We start from the raw sequence: 22,360 nt of genomic DNA, 5'->3' as shown, positions 1-22,360 counted from the left end.
CTCCTGTGAATATTTTATTCCCCCTTCTAAGAAGGACTGAAGCATCCACATCTGTAAATTGTATCTTAGATATTCTGAGCTTTTGGGTTAATATCCACTTATCAGTGAGTGCATACCATGTGTGCTCTTTTGTGATTGGGTTACCCCACTCAGGATGATACTTTCTAGTTCCAACCATTTGCCTATGAATTTCATGAAGTCATTGTTTTTAAGAGCTGAGTAGTACTTCATTGTACACATTGCACCACATTTTTTGCATCCATTCCTCTGTTGAGGGGAATCTGGGTTCTTTCCAGCTTCTATTATAAATAAGGCTGCTATGAATACAGTGGAGCATGTTGTTCCTTCCTTAGCCATAATGTTAAATCTCCAGGGCATAGGTGGTTCTCTGGGGCCCTAAGATGGTTGGAGGGCCTGAAAGATCTCCCTACTTCCCTCTCATTTCTTCTTTCCTATTCCTTAGGTGTGCAGTGTGCCATGCTGCCCCTTGTGACCATCACAGATGTCATCGTCCACGGAGTCATATCACACACACAGATGCCATCATCCACGGAGTCATATCACCTTTACCACACTCACAGATTAGCTTAGGCTTCACTTCCTCATTCATGAAGGCTTCCTTGGCCAGTGAGCTGTACCGGCTTGTGTATCACCCAGTTAGTATGTTTCATCCTTTTAATGACCACATACTCCTCCTGAATGGAAGTCTTTCTTGTCAGTGAAACACAAGGGATTTGTGTTCTTGTCTTTATCTTGAGGGTCCTAGTGCAGGGCCTGGACACACTGTGTGCTCAGCTAATACTGGGTAACTAATGGAACAAAAGCCTAGGGACTAAACCCACCCCCTCCTTTGTTCAGACAACCAGGTCGTCTCAAAGAATTCACATTCCTAGAGAGGTGGGAAGTAATTTACTATGCTAAATGGGGTGGCCTATTGTTGTTTGTCTAGCTCCTAAATCAATAATGTTTTAAGGCCCAATTTCTGTTAAAGTGTTTCTTTCCTTAAAAGATAATTTCCTCTAGACAAGCAGATGTCACTTTTAAGAGACTTCACAGGACCTGTGCCTCCTTTCTAAACAGGAACTGTGAAAGAAACAATAGACCCGGGTTTAAATGTACCAGCTGAGTAACTGGGAACTTGTGTGCTTGTTTGTCTGCTCTTAGCTATTCACCTCAAGTAGAAGGAGTAAATAACAATGTTTGAAAGAATGGCTCAAATTCTACTGCGCGCCACCTTAGGTAAATGGATTTACCCTCCATTTTCTTACCTAAAAGTAGGGGTAATTACTTCCTTGAGGTGTTGAGCAGATTGAATTGGACATTAACCATGAAGGGAAGCATTCAGTGCCAGCCACACAGTAAGGGCAGAGGAAGTTACATTACATTTTTCAAAGGATATCTTTACTATATCTTACAAAAAGATGGTGATGAGTTTGTAAAAGAGAGTTAATTGATATCTTATGAACTGAAAGCTAACCCCTTCCCATATATCAAGAAGGTTTTCTACTGCCAAGCTGGGCTTGTTATTAGCTGCACTAGCCAATGGCCTTCTGACTCTCCATATTCTGATATCCTGAGCCCTTCTAAGACCCCATAACTGCACATTTCTTCTGCCGTGTAGCTAACAGAAACCTTTTGCTCTGACGATGCAAATCATGCTGTTCTGTAGATGAACACTGCTTGCTTCCCTATTGGATGTCATGTTGTGGAGAGTTTCCAGCTGCAGTCACTGAAATCAAAGGCTGGATTCTAATCTACCGTTTAGTGTTCAGGTGAACCTGGGTGTGTTACTATGTCTCTATCATCAGAGTCCCACAGGGGATTAGAAATGGCTTCTGCAAGTCAGAAAAGTTGTAGCAAGATACTGTAGAGGCAGCATCTGATGGATTTGTCTGGGCTTGGGTGCTATTAGTGGGACTGGTAACTGTCTCTACCAGCTGATGATTTGAGTCCTTTCCTTCTGTCCATCTAGCCATCTATCCTCTAGTCAAACAACACAAGTCTATTCATAATATCCACTTTAAACTATGGGCCATGGGCCATGCTAGAAACAGGGAGAGAAAAGAAAGGCACAGCTTAGCAGAGATCAGTCAAGGAAACAGCTGCTCACATGCGGAATCAAACACCACGGTGCTGAGCTACAGAGCTCAGGAGGAGAACAGCTCCAGAGAGAACATAGGATAAAGGTGACAGGGCTTGGCTGCTGAGCTCAGGTCTGAAAGATAAAATCAAAAGAAAAGGGGATGAGAGAATGCTGAGCCTTGACAGATGTGTGGCAGGCGGTGCTATCAGGGACGCAACCTTGGCAATGCTACAAACATTTTTCTGAAGAAAAAAAGAAGAGTATTTCTGTTTAGTAATTGCCCTATTATAAACCTGCTGGGAAGGAGTGTTCTGACTAAATGAAACTAAGGTAACCGAAGGGTTTGTTTACCAATTTGTATACTCTGACAAAAGCAAGATGAACTACTCATGAAGGCTATCTATAAAACTCTGAAACTTTAGCAAATATATATATATATATATATATATATATATATATATATATGTGTGTGTGTGTTTTAAAGAGATTAAGTTATTTATTTTTATGTATTGAGTACCCTGTCTTCATGCATGCCAGAAGAGGGCATTAGATCCGACTACAGATGATTGTGAGCCACCATGTAGTTGCTGGGAATTGAACTCAGGGCATCTGGAAAAACAGCCAGTGCTCTTAACCACTGAGCCATCTCTCTACCCCTAGAATATATGTCTTAACTGATATACTCAGGCATGAATTCAGTTACATATTTGGAACACACTATGACTCACCTGACAGGATGGTTTTTCTCAATGGGGTGGTTTTCTTTAGCTGTAAGCAGAAATGTGTCATCAGCAGTAACTTAGTTACTTGAATATTTGTTGTGTGTGTGTGTGTGTGTGTGTGTGTGTGTGTGTGTGTGTGTGTGTGTGTGTAATTAGACAGAAGTATTCTCCTGTGTCCACAACTTAGATTGGAGGGATCCAGTAACAAGATGTACTGATAACAATTCCAGAGAGAACTCTGTGTGGGCCACACAGTAAAACGCTTCACTAAACATCAAAAGACTTTTAAACAGTCAAGAATATCTTGTACAAAAAGTGGACACTGGTGATCTCAATGTCAGAAATCAAAGAAAAATAGATTGTTGCTGAATGGGTTGGGGCGGCACCTCAGAGTTGGTACAAGACATATCCAGACACCAAGTTCTCAGCATAAAGAAAATTTATTATCTCAGAGAGGCAAGTGTGGGTGGGGGCTGGCTCTGGATGCAGCCTAGGCAGGCACAAAACAGCAACACTGAATAGCTATTTCAGGGTTTTTGTTTGTTTGTGCTTTAAGGAGAGAAAAAAGTAGTCTGTTCTAGGGTAAGTTGGTAAGTCCTGATTAGACATGGTAACCAAATGATGAATTTTAATTTTTGGTCCTTGGTGTTTTGTCTCAGGAATGAGTCAGTGGCAAATAAGGGACTGGCTCTTAGGGGAGAGTTTTAGCAGTGCTGTCTAACAGTTTAGCAACGGAGAGAGGGTGAAAGGCAAAACCTGGGGGCACCATGTTTACCGTGCTGAGGCCTTTGGGAGATCCCTCCGGTTCTAAGAACATGGTTCTGATTCAATAATTAATATAAACTTTATTGTAATGTCTGCTATGATGATGTGATAAATACATGTTTCAGGAGATGCTTAATTATTTTTAAGGTGTGATGTGTGCCTCTGCAACAACTGTGTCTACCTCCATAGAGACACCCATAGAAGTACTTTAACAGGAAACATGAGGTACACCAATGAACCAATCAGAGGATACTTTGCTTTCACACAGTGATCATTCTAGTAAGGAGTGGAAATCAACCAGGTGAAGACACAATAAATAAATAGGATTTATGTATCTATTTATTTAAATAAATTTATTTATATATTTTCCTTCTTTATCAAAAACAAAGCAGGAAAAGGGAATCCAGAATGTCGGGTGCATCAGATGAAGGCTGTAATTACAATATTGCTGGAAAGAGACTTTACTGAAAAGGAGCCATCTGAACACAGGTAATGGCGGAGATGCAGACAAGCAGGAAAAGCATTCCAGGGCACGAAGTCCAGGCAGTGTGAGGTAAACACAGCAAACAAGACCTGAACAGGGGGAGTGCAGTCTGGAAAATAATGAAATAATAGAGGGGCAGATCGTTGCCCTTTACCATCCTAGAGAAATAAAGTTAATTGTGGGTTTCAAGGAAAGCCATGCAGCTGGCATATTTTAAAAGATAACTATGGTTTCTGCATTAATAATAGGTGGTGAGGGATAACATGGAGTAAGGAATACCAGAGGTTGCGACACTCATCCAGTAATCTACCTGATGGTGATGGAGCTAGAACAACAGATGGATGACTAATGTGTTCAGAGGTCTGGCGGGTAGTTTGGAAACACTGTCAAGACAATTTGGTGGTGCATTACAATGGCTGATGGAGAAAGAAGGAGGGGGGTGTCCATGGTGTTAAGGCTAACTTCGTGGTGCTATCATGAGTTGGAATTGAGACACCCTCAAGTAAAGCAGGAAAATGTGTGAGAAAAAGAGACTTCATTCATGTCAGGACTTTGGATTTGAGAGAGCTCAAGCTGGAAATGCCTACTAGAATTTCAATAAATTTTTTAATAAAATACTCTAGGAATTTACTTGTTTTCTTGGGTTTTTGTTTTTTGATTTTTTTGTTGTTGTTGTTTTTGTTGTTTTTTTGTTTTATGAGACAAGATCTCATGAGGCCCAGGCTGCCCTCAAACCCATTATGTAATAGAGAATGACCTTGAGTTTCTGCCTCCCCACCTTCTTAGTGCTTGGGTTAACGTCACACACCACCATGTTCTGTGCAGTATTGGAGATCTGAACAGGGCTCTAAACTTCCTATTTAAGTATTCTGCCAGCTCTCTGCAACGTTTTCATTGTCCACCCACTGACCTATTCTGATTGAAATCCTTATTCATAGTGTGATTGTGTTGAGAAATGGTAGGATCATGGGTTGGCATATGGCTTGTAGAAGGTTCTTGAGTTACTGGGGTGTGAGATACTTCTGATGTGAAATTTTAGTGGTCCTCCCAAGAGGATTATTATAATTTCCAAGATTTACACCCATCTCAGTTGCTTCTGGTTAGAGACGCAAGTACTTTCTGGTTTGCTCCTCGAGTATTTCCACAGTTTCTATGATATCCCAGCATGACTCAGCCGAGGAATGGCCCTCATCCAGGAGCTGTGCCATGCCATGTTGATCTTGAGCCTCCTGAACTAGAAGGTAAATAAGCAATCCTCTTCTAAACCTAGATACCTTGAGTACTTTGTTGTAGTAACACAAAAATGTGGATCTGTGGGTTCAAGAGAGGTTCAGTAAAGGGTTAACTCTGAGTATCTTTGGTATAAAGCTGGTACTTAAGACTGCGTATTGAGACAATGGATGAACAGAGAGGGAAAAGGACAAAGGATCTAAAACAAAGATGTCTGTGTGTCAGTTACCTACTGCTACTGTAACAAGTTACCACAAGCTTCCATGGCTGACATAGCATAAACGGAAGCTGCAGAGTGCTGTGTGCCAGAAGTCTGAACTGGGTCTCAATGAACCACAGTCAAAGTGAAGACACTACTATGCTCCTCTCTGGAGGTGCCAAGGGAGATCGCTTGGCTTTGTTTATTTGTTTGTGGTTATTGACTGGTTCTTCTCGATCTTTGCATGTCTTGGTTGGTTGTACCCTCCTTTTTTGAAAACAGCAACAGTCAGTAAAATTAACCACAAGGTCTCATCCCTCCAAGACTCTTTTTTTTCTGCTTTCAGCATTTTGAGAGCCCTTTATAAGTTGGAGATTTAGCTCAGTGGTAAAGCGCTTGCCTAGCAAGTGCAAGGCCCTGGGTTCAGTCTTCAGCTCTGAAAAAAAAAAGATAAATCCAATCTTTATAAACCAGGATTCAAGAGACTTCATGCAATCACATAAGTCAAGTTCTTCTCTCCATGTAGAATATATTTATAAATACCAGGTATTAGTACATGTACACTGAGGGTTTTGAGAGCGGGACAGTCTGTTCAGAATATTACAGAAGGCTATTAATAACACAGAATGATGAGTTCCACTCAGACCTGCTTTCTGAATATTCAAGTTTAGGAATCTTTTGTAAACAAGGTTTCAAGGTGACTGTGCCACAGTGGCTTAGTGATAGAACAGGTACTGATGAGAGGGGATAAGAGAGAGCATCTGCTCCCTCCTCACTAAGACCTCGATCTCGGTTTGTCAGGGTGGGATTCGGTAATGTCAGCAAGGTCATAGTCAGAGTTGAAACTCCTCACCATCTATGCTACAAGGCCATAGGAGGAGTCCTCAGACCAGAAGCCAGGTCAGAATTCACCCAGTAGGACCAAACTGGACTCTAGCAGATGCTCACTGATTCTTCCTCAGAGAAACACAAAGGTAGACGCTCATCAAAGTTTGCTCACAAAACAGGTCATGCTGTTTCAGACAGACTTAATCTTTCACAACCAACTATTGCTCACAGGCAGGGACTACTGGTGTTTCTGTTCACAAAGTTGAGAAAAGTTCCCAAGAATTGTGACATGAATTTAAATCTACACTGAAGTAAATTAAGACAAATACCATGACAAGTGAAGCTGTTCTTGAATTTTTTACAGTATATATTGAATGGCATGGTAACTATACCTTTAAAATTATCATTGGTATGAAAAAATTTTCTTTTAAAACCTTTTCCTTAGTATATATTTCCCATCTGTGCACTTCTCAGAATCCATTTTTGAGAGGGATAGTAGCAATTTGGAGATACCCAAACTTTTTTACATATTTTCTATGGTATGCTGGCTTTCATATTTGAATCACTGATTTTTAAGGTAAATCTCAAAAACTGCACTTCCCAGTATCTTCTGCAACTGGGTAAACACTAGATACGATCACTTACGTAATCCACGATCAGAAAAATCACTAAATGAAAGAAATAGTCAAACATGAAGTATTATTTTCCTTGATACTAGCTGGGATCAGAAATTGGGATGGGGCCCTCTGAAGAGAACAGTGTCTTTGTAGGAGAAGAGTCAGGAGTGATTCACTCTTTGTCATGGCAGTTCTCAATCATATTTGTGAGATGGACTCCGGGATGTTACTCCAAGGCTATTTCTCAAACTATTCGAAGTAATCTGACATTCACATAACTTTTTAAATAATTCTCACTTTTTAAAAATAAACATTACATTCTGTGTAAAAATATTTATTCCCCTAAAGTAATTATCATCTCTGAGGCTTACTACCTCAGTCTGCTGACCTAGGCCTAGTCCTAGAAGCTTCTAGCCTCCCTAAAATCTAATGTAGGCCTAGAACATTATCAGCCTTTGAGATTTACTGATTAATAAGCTCACCCTTTCTTGTTCTTTCTTAACTCTGGCTGGTTCTTTCAACTCGCTTTTCTGGCTCGAACTCCTCTCCAAGCTGACTGACTCAAACTGGCTTCTCTCTCGGCTTCTGATTCTTTGCTCTGTTTGGCCTCAGACTAATTCTGGCAATCTGCTCTAGTCTTCTGGCTTGTTCTGTCTCCACTGATGTCTAGCTTGTTTTCTCTTCAACCTGTCTCTGTAAAGCTCTCCTGGTAAAACTGCCTCCGTTCTCTCTGTACCATCCCTTAAGTATTTCCATTTCCTCTCTCTTCTCCTGAGAGTTGGACATATCCTATGCTGTCACATCTTTCTCTGATTTACCACTCCATCTGCCGCTCAATTAGACACCACCTTCAAACACCGGTGCTTTCATCTACAGAACTAATTTTACTTCCATTGTTTGGGGATAAAGGTATGAACTATGGGTGTATCTATATTCCTGCCAGAGTTATTAAAGGTATATGCTGAGGGCTGAGCCACTCTACTACTAGAAACAAGTTTTTTGCATAAATAACACACTCTCTGGGTTCACTGTGTGATCAAATGTCCTGTAACAGCTCTGTGTTCCACAGCAAGTAATTCTATGAGGCAGACACATAAACCCCTTAGTAAAAAAACACCCTTCACGTTTGTGCCATATTATGGCGTGAATTTATTTCATTATGATTTTCATAATTAAGCAGGAACTTTTTACATTTTTGAGAGGAAACCTATACAGATGTAGCACTATCAGGATTACAGTTTTGCGTATATGCAAAATGGTAACTCCACAACACATCTGCCCTGTCTTGAAGCAGCCAGAACTAGTATTATCGTCATCATTGAACCACCCAGGAAAGTTAATTTAGAGCTAAGATGATTATTTATTTATCATCATTGAAATGTCTTAATCTTCATCTTCATTATATTAAAAACTTTATGAAACCATCTTTTTTCTTTTACTATGAAACACAAGATTTCCCCGATCTCTATTTTCCTCCTGTTTTTAGAGATTTTAGAGAAATATTCTTTATAGAAGAAAAAAATTCTTCTTCGTGATTATCCCAGGTACAATGAGTACATTGTCATAGTGTTGCATGGCTCATTTTGGAAGAAGATGGTTTAATAGTCGTCCCTCTTTGCTACTGGACAAAATCTGTGCAACTATATGACAGGTACTAAGTGTATACAAATTAAATGAGTTCACACAAGAAACAGTCCTCACTCTTTAGTGGGGACAGAAAACTGTCATTTTCAAAAATAAACTAATACATAGTTTGAATCAGGCATAAAGTAATTCTATCAGAGACCATACCATGTCATTTTCTACAATTTTATACACAAATTTTTTAGAAATTCAAGCCATTCCACAGGCAAATACAAAACCATTTACTAAGCACAGTGATTAAGTGTTTTGTTTTAGTTGGTTGGTTTTTTGAGACAGGGTTTCTCTGTGTAGCCCTGGCTGCCCTAGAACTTGCTTTGTAGATCCAGTTGGCCTCAAACTCAGAGATCCTTCTGCTTCTGCCTTGATTCCAGGGATTAAAAGCACGAACCACCACTATCCAGGACCAGTCTAACTTTAAATTAAAGGGATATATGAATTGGTAATGTTTTATCTAGTTCTGCCAACTATCTAAGATAGGTAAGTGGGGTGGGTTAAAGAACAAAGATTTCTTAGTTTTGGAGAGTAGAAAGTTCACTATAAATATGGCAATAGATTCTTTAAGGACAGCCTCTCTGCTCTGTAGAAAGCTGCCTTCTCCATCTGTCTCCTCAGTCTCAGTAAAACTTTATCTCACCATGGATAAATAGGCCAACTTTCCAGCCCCTGCCCATCCACATTGAGTGGCTAGAGATTTAATACATGAATTTGAGAGAATATAATATTCCACCCATAAAAGCCAGAACACAGATAATGAAGCTTGAAGAGGCTTCAAAGCTTAAATCGAGCTGACTTAATGAGTCCTTCAGCTTCACTGTGTATTTACTGAAGCAGTATATTAAATTATGTCACATTGGTAAACATGCTCTATAACAAATATCCAATTCTTCATTCCAGTTTCGGGTCTCTAAATGAGGTGAATTATCTACTTAACATGCACCACTAGGCCACCTGCTCCCATGTGAGGCCAGAACAGAATCATCTGCTCACCGTTCATGCTATTCATCATTCCTCACTTAGGCTCGCTTCCAGCTGATACATGTTATTACTTAAAACTCTTATTCCTATATATTCATTGTGTTCAGCAATAGACTTCATAAAGACACATTTTTCAATTATATCATGCACTTTACAATACTCAGTAATGAAAATCCAGGGTTTTTGGCAATCATCCTCACTATTTTTATTATTTTTACATTAATTGATGTATTTATTTACTTTACATCCTAATTGCAATTTCTCTACCTTCTTCTCTTCCCAGTCCTTTCCTTCCCAAGCCTACATCCCAAACTCCTCCATTTCTCTTCAGATAAGGGGAACCCCCCCCCCAACCATGGACATCAACCATTCTTGGCATATCCAGTTGTAGCAAGACTATGGGCATCTGCATTTCCTGAGGCTAGTCAAGGCAGTACTGAAGGAGGAAAGAATTCCAACACTGTGCAGCAGACCCTGCTCCCACTGTTAGGTGTCCCACATAATGACCCACACAACCGTAACATATGCACAGAGGGCCTAGGTCAGTCCCATGTAGGCTCCCTGGTTGGTGGTTCAGTCTCTGTGAGCCCATATGGGACTAAGCTAGTTGACTTGTAGGTTTTTATGTGATATGCTTAACCCCTCTGGCCCCTACAATCCTTCTTCCCCCTTTTCTGCAGGATTCCTCAACCTCTGTCTAATGTTTAGATGTGCGACTTTGCATCTCTTTCCATCACTTTGAAATAAAGTCCCTCTGATGATGGTTATGTTAGGTTCTTGTCTGCAAGTATAGGAGATTATCATTATACTCAAGGGTGGGTTCCCTCTAATGGTATATGGCTCAAACTGGACCGCCCTCAATTTATGTTCCACCTTTACCCCAGCACATCTTGTAGGAATGACAAATTGTAGGTCAAAGGTTCTGTAGCTGGGTTGATGCCCCAATCCCTTCTTGCCTAGGTATAGGAGATCTGTGGTTCAGGCCCCATATCCCTCATTGGTAGGAATCGCTAGGGTCATCCTCACAGATTCCTGAAAGTTTCCATTGCCCTAGGTCTCTAGCTTGTTCCAGAGATGTCCCCACTCCAGATTCCAGTTGTCTTTTCCAGTTCTCTTCTCCCTCTGTCCTCTGTCCTCTCCCATGCTGATCCTATCACCACTTCCACCCCTACAAACCTGTTGCCCCTCCACTCACAATGGCTATTCTATTTCCCTTCTTGGTGAGATTGATTTGTCTCCCCATGATTCCCTTGTTAGCTTCTTTGGGTCTGTGGTTTGTACCATGGTTATCCTTTATACCTAGTATTCACTTTTAAATGAGTACATACTATGTTTGTCTTTCTGGGTCTGTGTTACCTCACTCAGGATGATGTTTTCTAGTATCCATTTGCCTGTAAAATATATGATGATGATGATGATGATGATGATGATGGTGATGATGATGACGACGACGACGATGATGATGCTTATAAGAGCTGAGTAATACTCTGTTGTTGTGTAAATGTACCAAGTTTTCTTTATCCAGTCTTCAGTTGAGGGGCATATAGGCTGTTTTCAGTATTTGGCTGTTATAAATAAAGCCACTATGAACAGTTAAGCAAGTGTCCTGTGGAATGATAGAGCATCCTTTGGGTATATGCTTAGAAGTGATATTTCTGGATTTGAGGTAGTCCAATTCCCAATTTTCTGAGAAACTGATAAATTGATTTCCAAAGTTTTTATAAAAGAAGGCCATTGGTTTTTGTTTTTTTGTGTTTGTTTGTTTTGCTTTGTTTTGTTTTAGTTAATTTTGTATTCAGCTGCTTCACTGAAAATATTTTCCGCTGTAGGATTCCCTGGTAAGTTTTGGAGTAGCTTATGTATGTTATCATATCACTTATGACTAGTGATACTTTGATCCTTCCTTTCAAATTTGTATGTCTTTGATCTCCTTTAGTTGTCTTATTTGCTGGCTAAAGCATCAAGGATTTTATTAAATAGATATGGAGTGAGAGGGGGAGCCTCATCTTCTCCCTGCTTTAAATGGAATTGCTTTAAGTTTCTCTCAATTTAATTTGGTATTGACAATCAGTTTGTGGTATATTGCCTTTTTATATGTAAGTTTGTGTCTTGTATTCCTGATATCTCTAAAATTTTTATTATGAAGGGGTATTCGATTTTGTCAAAAGTTTTTAGCACCTAATGAGATGATCAAGTGTTTGTTTGTTTGAGTTTGTTTCTATGCTGGACTACAGTGAAGTGACTGGTACAGATATTCATATCTGAGATGAAGTCTATTTGATCACGGTGGATGATCTTTTTGATGCATTCTTGGATTTGGTTTGTGAGTATTTTATTGAGTATTTTTGCAACAATGTTCATGAGGGAGATTGATCTGAAATTCTTTCTTTGTTGAGTCTTTGTGTGACTGGTTTAGGTGTCAGGGTGACTTTAGACTTATATAATTAACTTGACAATGTTCTGTTTCCAATTTGTATAATAATTTGAGGAATATTGGTATTAGCTCTTCTTCAAAAGTCTAGTAGAATTCTGTGCTAAAACCATCAGGTCCTGGATTTTATCTGCCTGCCCACCCGCCTGCTTGCCTGCCTATCTATCTATCTATCTATCTATCTATCTATCTATCTATCTATCTATCTACCTACCTACCTACCTACCTATCTATCTATCTATCTATCTATCTATCTATCTATCTATCTATCTATCTATCTATATCTAGCTAGCTATCGCTATCTATGGTTGGGAGACTTTTAATGACTGCTTCTATTCCCTTAGGCATTCTGGATATATTTAGATTCTTTACATGATCTTGATTTAACTTTGATAAGTGATATCTACCATAAAAATCATCCATTTTATTTGGAATTTTCAATTTTATGGAGTACAGGCTTTTGAAGTAAGACCAAATGATTCTTTGGATTTCCTCTCCATATGTTGTTATGTTCCCTCTTTTGTTTCTGATTTTGTTAATTTGGTTAGTGTTTATCTGTCTTTTAGTTAGTTTGGCTAAGGGTTTATCTATCTTGTTGACTTTCTCAAAGAACCAACTCTTTCTTTCTTTGTATTGTTCTCTTTGTTTCTATTTTATTTATTTCATCCCTGAGGTTGATTATTTCCTGATATCGATTCCTCTTGTGTATGTATACTTCTTTTTGTTCTAGAAATTTCAGGTATGTGGTTAAATTGTTAGTATAATATTGCACTAATTTCCTTCTGAGGGTGCTCAGTGCTATAAACTTTCCTCTTAGCATTGCTTTTGTTGTGTCCCATAAATTCGAGTATGTTCCTCATTCATTTTTATTGAATTCTAGGAAGTCCTTAATTTCTTTCTTTATTTGTTCTTTGACTCATTGGTCATTGAGTAAAGAGTTGTTCAGTTTCCATGAGTTTACAGGCTTTCTGTTCTTTCTGTTGTTGCTGAAGTCAGCTTTAGTCCATCATGTTCTGATAAGATACAAGGAGTTGTTTATGTTTGAACTTGTTTTGTGACTGACTATATGGTCAATTTTGGAGAAGGTTCCATAAGGTACTGGGCAAGAACAGCAGGTTCTTTGCTGTTTAGGTGAAATATTCTGTAGATATCTGTTAAGTCCATTTGAGTCATAATGTCTGATAGTGCCATTATTTATCTGTTTAGCGTCTGTCTGGGTGCACTGTCCATTTGTGAGAGTGAGGTATTGAAGTCTCCCACCATTAATGTGTTGGGCTTAATGTATGATTTCATCTTTAATGTTTCCTTTTTGAGTATGAGTGCCTTTGCATTTGTAGCATAGATAGTCAGAACTGAGATATCATCTTTGTTTGTTTGTCCTTCCCCATCTTTTTAAGTTTTGTTATAATTTATTATTATCATAAAATTATTCTTTAATCTTTTTTACCATCCAGTTTTTATTCCCCTCCCAGTCCTCCCTATGGACTGTTCTTCATCCAACTCTTCCTCCCCTGTTTCCAAGAGAGTGTCCCCACACCCCTAACTCCACCTTACGAAACCACCCCACCCCCTGGAGCCTCAAATCTCTCTTTTTTGATAGTCTTTTTGTTCCACATTAGAATGGCTACATTAGCTTTCTTCATGGGTCCATGGTAAAACTTTACATCCTTTTACTCTGAGGTCAGCAGAATGATGGATTCTGTTAGCCTGTGTCTTTTTATTGGGGAATTGAGTCCATTGATGTTGAGAGATATTAATGACCAATGTGTGTGTGTGTGTGTGTGTGTGTGTGTGTGTGTGTGTGTGTGTGTGTGTGTGTGTGTCTACTTCCTTGGGTTGGAGTTTTCCTTCTTCTATCTTCTGTAGGGATGGATTTGTTGGTAGATACTGTGTAAATTTAGTTTTGTCATAGGATATCTTAATTCCTCCATCTACGGTGATTGAAAGTTTTGTTGGGTATAGTAGTCTGGATTGCAGATGGAGTGCAGTTTATGCATCCTCATTATTTTAAATGTTGTCTAATCAACTAGTTTTGGGACCATGCAAAAGAACCAAGGGAATTTTGTACCTAAGAATATTCTTAATCAACTCTATTGAACTATGCCCACTTTATAAGGAAAGAAAAAGTAGTAGAGGTTAGAATTTTTGAAACCTTAAAGAATGAAGAGATATTAGTATTCTATAGGTTGGACCTTGTTGCTTAAGTAGCTAAGCTCTATTTTTCAAGGGTATTTCTGAATTTTTTCCTTTTAGATTATTAGCCTATCCTCTTAGAATCCAAGGCCATCTTAACATTTGCTTGCACTAGGATTGCTGGGCTGACACCTGAGAAACAAATAGACTAATAGGTGAAAAAGGTTCTATAAAGACAGTACAATTAACCAAAATCATTTTGATTTCTATTAAAACTAAATGTAGAAAAAAGAAAAATTCTAATATAACTCAAAAGTATCACAACTCATCTGTTATCCCAGCCCCAAAGTGAAACAATTTTTTTATGGTTTTTCATACGTTAAAGAGCATGAGCTAACTAAATTCAAAGCTACCTCCTACTCTTACTGTTGTTGCTGCTTTTTATTTAAACATCTAATTTTTTTAATGAGTTCTGCTGGTTCACTTCTTTCCAGGCACACCATCATACCTTCCATTTCTTTGCATAATTTATTTATAATGATGTACTTTCTGACTGTACTGGCAATGCCAAGAAAAGGAGTGATTTCTGTGAGCTTCTTGGCAGAAAAAAATGTTAACCATAAACATTTGTTAAATGAAAGAACAGGACAAGACTGACATGTATTTCTGGCACATTAATTTTACTCAGATATTTGGTGCTATTTAAACAAAACAACACAGTAAAATGAAATGCAAAATCCATGCAGATATTCAAGATAGAAGTAAATATTTTTCTAGGGTCACATTGACTTTGCCAAAAATGCCATTTGAGAGGAGTTAATGAGGTGTTGATGTAGTGGGTCGGAGTGTGAAACCTTAAGGACCAGGGGATTCAAAGCAATGAAGTTGAAACACTAGCATGAGAAAAGTGACTTCTCAGTAATGTAAAGTAAGCCAGAGCCATTGAGGAAAGGAGAGACACACTTTGCACATTTTTCAGTATATCATTTTTTTCAAATGTGGAACAAAAGCTTTAGGTTTCCATTTTCCAGTAGCCACTGAATTCTTCAGTTTTGTCTGTTGTTTACAAACTTTTGTGTTTTCTGTTTTCTTCTTTTTATTATATTTATTTTATTTTAAACAACTTTAATATTTAAACATATCGATCATAATCTTCCCCTTCTACAAGGTCTTTCAGATGTTCTCCACTCTCTATCCATGTAATGTTAGGTTATTTCTCAAAAACAAACAAAAATATAAAAACAAACACCCAAAAACCACAAAAAACCCCAATAAAAAACAGAATAAAACAATACTCTAAAAGAAAAGGATAGAAAAAGAAGAGGAGGAGAAAACCCACCAAACTGTAACCAAAGAATATCACACATAAAAAATTTCGGTCTAAATTATATTATTTAACTACTCCTGAACATGAGACCTGCCCTGAAGTGGTTGATATAACTAGTGTCACTCCAATGGAGAAAACTGTTTTCCTCTCCAAGCAGATATGAATAACAGTTCAGTTGTTAATATTTACCCCAGTGGCTATGTCTTCATTCATTTATTTGTTTGTTTGTTCATGCATGCATTAATTTTCTTAAATAAGATATAATAAGTACCACATTGAAGCTGAACAAGACAAACCAACAAAAGGAAAAGAGCCCAACTAATCCATTCACTCAGGAATCCCATAAAACACTTAACTGGAAGCCATAATATAAACATAGAGGACCTGGTGCAAAGCTATGTAGGCCCTGTGTATGCTGCTCCAGTCTCTGTGAGTTCATATGAGCTCTGCTAATGTTGATTTACAAGGTCTTGTTTTCTTGGTTGTCCTCCACCCTCTCTGGCTCTTGTACTGTTTTGGCCTCCTCTTCCATGGGGTTCTGTGAGCATTGAGGGAAGAGATGGGGTTTTGTGAGCACTGAGGGGGGAGATTCGATGGAGATATCCCATTTAAGGCTGAATGTTCAGGGCCTCTCAGTGTCTGCATAGTGTCTATGTATTTGTTACCATTGCTACAAGAAGAAGTTTCTCTGATGATGACCAAGGAAGGCTTTGATCTGAGTCTAGCAGAATATCATCAGGAGTCATTTTATCACCACACTTTTAAAAAATAAAAGTATTATTTGGTTTTATCCTAGGTCCCTGACCTACCTAGTCTCAAGGTCTTCATGTCAAGTATGGGTTTGAGCTCATGGAATAGGCCTTAAGTCAAGACAGACATTGATTTATTACTCCCACAAGTCTTAATATTAAAATTAATTAAAATTAATAGTGCTACCATTGACTTAACGTGTTTCCCAGGAAGCACACCACTGTAGATAAAGGGTTCTTTGTTTTGTTGTTTACGTTTCTCTTTTGAGAGCATAGAGAATACTCTCTTGAGGGTAAGATGCTAGAACGTAGGGTTGGAGGCTTTATGTAGGAACCAGCTTTACATTTCAATGTTTGATGAATCGTGTAGGTGTTTTCTTTAGCACTGTGGTCTTGCTGTCAGTTTGTGGAGAGGAACCTATAGTCTTGGCAACAACGTGGGTTGTTTGGGGGTTCCTTTGAGACGCTCTTTGTCCAACATCTCAACTAATATAATATCAGAAGGAAAAGCTTCATCTGTTGACAAGAGATACACTATGGAACTTTGTATCCCCCATTTGTCAGTTTTGCATGAACATTTTCTTCACATACATATGTATTTTATGAAGCTTCTACTGTATTGGGCTTCCATGCTACCCCTCCAATGCCCATTAATTTTAGTTGTCCTTATTTCCTCCACAACACCTTCTCCCCAATCCCTGCTTGATTCTCCTATCCCAGTCTCTACCTCATTCATCCATATCTATCTATCCCATATTCCTTTTCTAATAAATATCTGTTTCCTCTACCCTCTTTCTTATACCTACCCTCATCAGCTCTGTGGATTGTAGCTTGATTATCATTGTTTAATAGCAGATATCCACGTATAAGTAAATGTATGCCATATTTGCTTTTCTGCCTCTCGTATAACCCACTTAAGATGATTTTTTTTTAGTTCCATTCATTTGCTTGCAAATTTCATGCCATTTTAATGTCTAAATAATTCTGTAATTCTGTGCACTGGGTAAATGCACCCCATTTTCTTTATCAATTCTTCTGCTGAAGGACATGTAGGTTGTTTCCAGTATCTGACTATTATGACTAGAGCAGCAATAAACCTGATGAACAAGAGTCTCTGTGGTAGCATGAAGCATCATCTAGACATAGGCCCAGGAGTGGTGTAGCTAGATCTTGAAGTAGATTGATTTCCATCTTCCTGAGGAAACACTTCACTGATGTACATAATGGCTTCATAAATTTGCATTCCCAGCAGCAATGGGTGAGTGTCCATCTCCTTGGCAGCATAAGCTGTCACAGAACTTTTATTGATCTTAGCTATTCTGACCAGTATAAAATGAAATCTCAAAGTAGCTTTGACTCGTTTTTTCTCTTATAGCTATAGATGTTGAACATTTCTTTAAGTGTTTCCAAAACATTTGACATTCCTATATTGAGAATTCTGTTTTGATCTGTACACCATTTTAAATTTGTTTTCTTGATAGATAGCCTCTTGAGTTCTTTATATATTTTGGATATTAGCCCTCTATTAGATATACAGTTGGTAGAAATTGTTTCCCATTCTGTAGGCTGAAGCTTTGTCTGAATTCAGTGTCTTTTGCCATACAGAAGCTTCTCGGTTTCATGAGGTCCCATTTATTAATTATTGAGCTTAGCACCTTTGCCAACAGTTTTCTGTTCAGAAAGTGTTTTCTGTGACATCTAGTTCAAAGCTATTCCGCACTTTCTCTTCCATTAGATTCGATGTATCTTGTTTTATGTTCAGGTCTTAGATCCATTTGGAGTGGGATTTTTTTGTAGCATGGTAAAAATAATGGATCTATTGGATTATTCTACGTGTAGCCATCCAGTTTGACCAGTACCATTTGTTAAATATGTTGTCTTTTTTCTAGTGTGTATTTCTGTCCTCTTTATCAAAAATCAGGTGTCTATAATCATATAAAATTATGTCTGGGTCTTCAATTCAGCACCATTTATCAACATGTCTTTGATCAACATGTCTTTGTGCCAATAGCATGTTTTTATTACTACAATTTTGTAGTACAACTTGACAATTCCTGCAGCAGTTCTTTTAATTATTTAGGATTGCTTTAGGCATTCTGCTTTCTTGTGTTTCCATAGGAAATTGAAATTTTTCTTTTCAGGACCTATGAAGAATTGTGTTGGAATTTTGATGGGGGTTGCATTATTTAATCTGGAGATTAATTAAAATTAATTAGTTAATTTTAAATTATTTAAAACAATCATTTGAAATTAATAGTTATTGAAATAATTAGTTTTTAAAATTCCTTTTATCATGAAGAGGTGTTGATTTTTATCAAAGGCCTTTTATGCATCTAATGAGATGATCATGTGATTTTTGTTTTTCTCTTTGTTTATATGGTAGATTATATTTATAGATTTATATATGGGGAAACATGCCTGCATCTCTGGAAAGAACCTTATATTTTTGAACAGGATGGACAATATTTTTGTTACATCCTTGGATTCAGCTTAGAAGTATTCTATTAAGTATTGTTCATTTAAGTTCATAATTAAAAATAATGTGTAATTCTCTTTCTTTATTGTATCTTTATGTTGTTTTGGCATCAGGGTAACTGTAGTCTCTTAAAATGAATGGGGCAGTCTTCTTTCTGTCCCTATTTTGTGGAATAATTTGAAAGTATCAGCATTAATTATTCTTTGAAAGTTTGGGATAACCCATTAGGGCCTTAGCTTTTTATGTAAGAGACTTTTAATGACTGCTACTGTTTAACTAGGAGTTATGAATGCATTTAAACTGCTCACCTCATTTTGATTTATCTTTTGGTAAGTGATGTGTATGCAAAAATTGTCCATTTCCTTTAGATTTTCTAATTTGGTGGAAAACACATTTTTAAAGTATGTACTTATAAATCTGTGGATTTCTTTGGTATCTGTTGTAATGTCCCCTTTCCATTTCTACTTTTATTATTTTGGATACTTGCTCTCCTCTTTTAGCTAATTTGGTTAAAGATTTGTCAATCTTATTGATTTTCTTAAAGGACAAACTCTCTGTTGCAATAATTCTTGGAATTTTTGTTTGTTTTTCTTATTTTTATTTTATTGATTCCAGCAATGAGTTTGATTGATTATTTCTTCCTGATTGCTCCTTTTGGGTAAGACTTATTTAAATGTTCTCATAGAGTTATTTTGTATGCTATTAAGTTGCTAGTATGATATCTCTCCAATCTTTTTATGTAGATACTTAGTACTATGAACTTGCTTTTTAAAATAGAATTCATTTTGTCCCGTAAGTTTAGGTAATTTGTGTGGTCATTTTCATTCAATTCCAAAAAGGCTTTGGTTACTTTTTTAAAAATAAGAATGAAATTGTATTTTTAAATCAAATCAAATCAAATCAAATCAAATCAAATCATCATCATCATCATCATCATCATCATCATCATCATCATCATCATCATCATCGGGATTTCTCTGCATAGCCCTGGCTTTCATGGAACTTGCCATATAGTAGACCAGACTGGACTCTAATTCAAAGATCTGCTTATCTCCATTTTCCTAATGTTGGGCTTAAAGACATGCACCATCACTGCCCAGCATTTCATTTCTTTCTTAATTTATGGGTTGGCTCATTTTAACTCAGTAAAGACTTCTTCAGCATTCATTAGTTTGTAAGCTTTCTGTTGATTCTGTTGTTGTTAATGTCCAGCTTTAATCTATGGTGGTCAGATAAGATACGGGGTGTTATTTTGATTTTCTTGTATATGTTGAGACTTGCTTTGTGTCTGAATATGTGGTCAATTTTGGAGAAAGTCCCATGGGGTGCTGAGAAGAAGGCACATTCTTTTGTGTTTGTGTGAAATGTTCTGTAGATATATGTTAGGTCCATTTGTTTATAACTTCAGTCAGCTCCAGCACTTTTCTGTTTAGTTTTTGACTGGATGACCTGTCCATTGTCAAGAGTGAGATATTATAGTCTCCCATTATTTGTGTGTGAGGGTTAGTATGTGGTTTAAACTGTAGAAGTGTTTCTTGTACAAACTTGGGTGCCCTTGTGTTTTGGGCATAGATGTTAAGAATTGAAATGTAATCTTGGTAGATTTTTCCTTTGATGAGTATATAGTGTTTTTCTCTGTCTCTCTCTCACTCTCTTTTTTTTTTTTTATTAACTTGAGTGTTTCTTATTTACATTTTGAATGTTATTCGCTTTCCCGGTTTCTGGGCAAACGTCCCCCTAATCCCTCCCCCTCCCCTTCTTTATGGGTGTTCCCCTCCCCATCCTCCCCTCATTGCCGCCCTCCCCCCAACAATCACGTTCACTGGGGGTTCAGTCTTAGCAGGACCAAGGGCTTCCCCTTCCACTGGTGCTCTTACTAGAATATTCATTGCTACCTATGAGGTTGGAGCCCAGGGTCAGTCCATGTATAGTCCTTAGGTAGTGGCTTAGTCCCTGGAAGCTCTGGTTGCATGGCATTGTTGTTCATAAGGGGTCTTGAGCCCCTTCAAGCTCTTCCAGTCCTTTCTCTGATTCCTTCAACGGGGGTCCTATTCTCAGTTCAGTGGTTTGCTGCTGGCATTCACCTCTGTATTTGCTGTATTCTGGCTGTGTCTCTCAGGAGTGATCTACATCCGGCTCCTGTCGGCCTGCACTTCTTTGCTTCATCCAGCTTGTCTAATTGGATGGCTGTATATGTATGGGCCACATGTGGGGCAGGCTCTGAATGTGTGTTCCTTCTGTGTCTGTTTTAATCTTTGCCTCTCTATTCCCTGCCAAAGGTATTCGTGTTCCCCTTTTAAAGAAGGAGTGAAGCATTCACATTTTGATAATCCTTCTTCAGTTTCATGTGTTCTATGCATCTAGGGTAATTCAAGCATTTGGACTAATAGCCACTTATCAATGAGTTCATACCATGTGTGTTTTTCTGTGATTGGGTTACCTCACTCAGGATGATATTTTCCAGTTCCAACCATTTGCCTAAAAATTTCATAAAGTCATTGTTTTTGATAGCTGAGTAATATTCCATTGTGTAGATGTACCACGTTTTCTGTATCCATTCCTCTGTTAAAGGGCATCTGGGTTCTTTCCAGCTTCTGGCTATTATAAATAAGGCTGCAATGAACATAGTGGAGCATGTGTCTTTTTTATATGTTGGGGCATCTTTTGGGTATATGCCCAAGAGAGGTATAGCTGGATCCTCAGGCAGTTCAATGTCCAATTTTCTGAGGAACCTCCAGACTGATTTCCAGAATGGTTGTACCGGTCTGCAATCCCACCAACAATGGAGGAGTGTTCCTCTTTCTCTGCATCCTCGCCAGCATCTGCTGTCACCTGAGTTTTTGATCTTAGCCATTCTCACTGGTGTGAGGTGAAATCTCAGGGTTGTTTTGATTTGCATTTCCCTTATGACTAAAGATGTTGACCAATTCTTTAGGTGTTTCTCAGCCATTCGGCATTCCTCAGCTGTGAATTCTCTGTTTAGCTCTGAACCCCATTTTTTAATAGGGTTATTTGTCTCCCTGCGGTCTAACTTCTTGAGTTCTTTGTATATTTTGGATATAAGGCCTCTATCTGTTGTAGGATTGGTAAAGATCTTTTCCCAATCTGTTGGTTGCCGTTTTATCCTAACCACAGTGTCCTTTGCCTTACAGAAGCTTTGCAGTTTTATGAGATCCCATTTGTCGATTCTTGATCTTAGAGCATAAGCCATTGGTGTTTTATTCAGGAAATTTTTTCCAGTGCCCATGTGTTCCAGATGCTTCCCTAGTTTTTCTTCTATTAGTTTGGGTGTATGTGGTTTGATGTGGAGGTCCTTGATCCACTTGGACTTAAGCTTTGTACAGGGCGATAAGAATAGATCGATCTGCATTCTTCTACACGCTGATCTCCAGTTGAAACAGCACGATTTGCTGAAAATGCTATCTTTTTTCCATTTGATGGTTTTGGCTCCTTTGTCAAAAATCAAGTGCCCATAGGTGTGTGGGTTCATTTCTGGGTCTTCAATTCTGTTCCATTGGTCTATCTGTCTGTCTCTGTACCAATACCATGCAGTTTTTATCACTATTGCTCTGTAATACTGCTTGAGTTCATGGATAGTGATTCCCCCTGAAGTCCTTTTATTGTTGAGGATAGTTTTAGCTATCCTGGGTTTTTTGTTATTCCAGATGAATTTGCAAATTGTTCTGTCTAACTCTTT

The sequence above is a fragment of the Rattus norvegicus genome, chromosome 18 (genome assembly GCF_021556685.1).
Source record: "Rattus norvegicus strain SHRSP/BbbUtx chromosome 18, alternate assembly SHRSP_T2T, whole genome shotgun sequence".
Taxonomy (NCBI): domain Eukaryota; kingdom Metazoa; phylum Chordata; class Mammalia; order Rodentia; family Muridae; genus Rattus; species Rattus norvegicus.
The sequence above is the reverse complement of the archived record's forward strand: the minus strand, read 5'-3'. Positions refer to the sequence as shown.